Below are 3,357 nucleotides of genomic sequence, written 5' to 3'. Positions count from 1 at the left end.
ACAGCCATCACACCCTGCACAGCCATCACACCCTGCACAGCCATCACACCCTGCACAACCATCACACCCTGCACAGCCATCAAACCTGCACAACCATCACACCCTGCACAACCATCAAACCTGCACAACCATCACACCCTGCACAGCCATCACACCCTGCACAGCCATCAAACCTGCACAGCCATCACACCCTGCACAGCCATCACACCCTGCACACCCATCAAACCTGCACAGCCATCAAACCTGTACAGCCATCACACCCTGCACAGCCATCACACCCTGCACAGCCATCAAACCTGCACAGCCATCAAACCTGCACAGCCATCACACCCTGCACAGCCATCACACCCTGCACACCCAGCAGGATGGCAGCAGCACACAGCAGAGGCTGCTCAGCGCTCTGCATTCTCTGGGTGTTGATGTAGGAAGGGCAGATCCCAACATGGACCCATCCACAACTTCCCAAGCGGGCTGGAATTGTTAACACTGATAGTTCATCAGCAAAATCTCTGATTCAGAGGGGCTCTAATTATTTCTGGTGAGCAGCAGTGGGACCTGGGGGAGCTGTGTCAGGGGAGAGTTAGGCTGAATATTTGGAAAAGGTTCTTGTCCCCAAGGGTGGCCAGGCACTGAACAGGTTTCCCAAGGAAGTGGTCATGGCCACAAGGCTGACAGAGCTCAAGATGTGCTTGGTCAGTGCTCCCAGACAAAAGATGGGATTGTTGGGATATCCTCTGCAGGGCCAGGAGTTGGACACAATGACTCTTGTGGATTCCTTCCAGGTCAGGATATTCTGTCATTCTCTCATTTGGGAATTCGGGCTCCATCTGAAAGGACAAGGAGCATCTGTTACCTTGGGAAGAGCAGGGTTTATTTTTGATTTCTCTGGTATTAGAGGAACTTTTCAACTTTTCACTTGCCATCTAGAGAAGTCATTTATATCAGTAGTGGATAAAACCAAGGGCCTCCTGCTGTTCAAAGCAACACTTTTTTGTTTCAGAAAGAATATCTAGACCAGTTCATTTTGGGTTGACCCAAAGTTATTTCTTTCCCCTGGGTTTTTGATTTAACAGCCCAAACAATACAACCCCACTCATTCTCCCAGCCCAAGGATACTTTTTGCCACACATCAAGTGCCTGCTTGAAATTTTCCATGCTTTGTGGCTGAGTCAGACTACATTTTTCTCTCCAAAATTTAAGCAAAAACTCATTTCTGAGAAGAGAGCTTTGCCCACCAAGCAGGACCATGAAGCTTTCCCACTGCCTTGCCTGGAATCAGGAATGAGATGGCTGTGCTGGGCCTTGCTCCATTTCCCAAGGAGCTGCACATGCATTTGGGGAAATTACCAACCTCTGGGAATGGTTATTTACAGAGTGGTTTGCAGCCTGGAAATGCCACAGAATTTGCTCAGCCTCTGGAAAACTGGGATATTCCAGGGAGCAGAGGGCAGCCACGAGGGTGGGCATGGTGGAGCATCGCTGTGCCCAGCAGCTGATGCCCGGGGGATGGACACAGCCAGGGTCTGTAGGGATGAGATGCTGCCAGCCCTGTGATGTGACTCGAGGACTTTGAAAGATGGAGGTGGCATGTTTGTGGTTCTCTTTTTCATTTTTATTTATTTTTTCCCCCCTAATCTCTCTCTCTGCTGGGTTTGAAAGCTGCACCTGCAGCACAGTTCAGACTCTAGTGTGAACTCACCTGCCTCACACCTCGGCCGTGCAGGTACAGCCTCCTGGATCCCACCTGGGGGCAGAGAGAGGTGATGATGCCACGGATGCTGCAGACAGAACAGCTTCCTCCAGGACCTCACACCGTCAGAAGGCTTTCACTTCCCAGCAGAGCTGCAGAAGCAGCTGGAGAAGGAGGCAGTGAAAGTAAACAATATCACTGGGACCAGAGAAATCCACAGGAGCCTGAGGAAGGAGCAGGACAAGGCTGACAACCTCAAGTTTGCTCATCAGGTGTTTCCTGAGCCATACTCCCAAACTGTCCCACATGCCTGGGGTGGCACCTGGTGCCAGCCCTGTGCCTGCCCTTCAAAAGGGCTGCAGAGGGAAAGCCCCAGAGCAGGTCCCCAGCCTCCTGCAGCTGCTGCTGGGCTGACAAGAGTCTGTGCTGGGCAGCACAGGCACGTCCAGCCCTGCCTGTGCCTCACTTGCCTCACCCTGATGGGACAGGCTGTGACCTGATTGTGGGAGGAACACAAAGGCTCCCAGGCAGCAAATGCACCAGCCCAGGTTGTCCTGGGTGTCAGCTCAGCTCTGCCTGACGGAGACATGGCTCAGGACAACCAGCAAACTCCTCTGAGACAGCTGAAGTAGCAGAGACATGGCAAGTGAGGTCCATTTCCCTCTTTTCCCTGCTGTCCTGGAGCTCTGACACTGCCAAGAAAAGCAAAGATGCCCAAAAACTGTGACTAGAATATGAATGTGATGTTCAGGCTGTGGCAGTGGCTTTAACCCAGCTTGAACTCCCCTGCCAGGGAGATCCATCCTGAGCTGCAGGCAGCAGGGATGAGGCCAGCCCAGCTGAAAAACCCTCCCTCCATCCCCAGCCCTCCTGCTGCCTGCCTGCACCCCTTTGCTTGCCCACAGAGCTCTCCTGCCTGCCTGTGCCCCAGCCTGCAGTGCTCAGCATCCCCATGGCACAGCAGAGGTTGCTGGCAGTGTCTGAGCAGATGCTGAAGGAGAGGGAGTAACTCACATGTGGTCATGCCTGGGAAAGATCCAGGCCACTGGGTTTGGTCACGATGGAGAGCACAGTAAGGGATGTGGATGTGAGAAATGCACCAGCTCTGAGCACAGGGGGCTGGACACCCCTGCCTGAGGGCTCTGTTCAGTGGGGTCCCACCAGCCTCCAGCTCTTTGGCTCTGAAAAGAGCCAGAAACCTCAGAAAAGGCTTCTGCACACTGCATCCAGTGGAGCAGGACTGCCCGACCCTCCCTTTCCATGGGCATAACTCCTCCACCCTCACCCAGCTCCCACAGAGCCCAGCTGAAGAGCTGCCTCTGGTTTTCCAACCTCAACACACCAGAGCAGAGGTTTGGGGTGAGGCAGAAGGGCCACACTGGGCTGGCAACATCCACGGAGCAAGGCTGAGGTCCCCAGGATGCAGCATCCATGTACAGCGCCCATGTGTGAGCCAGACCTTGCCTGTAGGGGCTGCACCTATTCCAGTCATGGTTTTGGGGGCATCTTGCCCCACTTTGGAGATGCCTGGCCTGGGACTTGTCCAAGGCTTGAAGGATGCTCCAAAGTTTTGTGGTTTTGCTGTGTCTAGAAGGTGCCAGTTCTGGGCTGGGAGCAGGGCTTTGCTCTCCAGCCTGGGCAGGGCTTTGCTCTCCAGCCTGGGCAGG

Source organism: Parus major, chromosome 13 (assembly GCF_001522545.3).
Source record: "Parus major isolate Abel chromosome 13, Parus_major1.1, whole genome shotgun sequence".
NCBI classification, from domain to species: domain Eukaryota; kingdom Metazoa; phylum Chordata; class Aves; order Passeriformes; family Paridae; genus Parus; species Parus major.
This window is presented reverse-complemented; position numbering follows the sequence as displayed.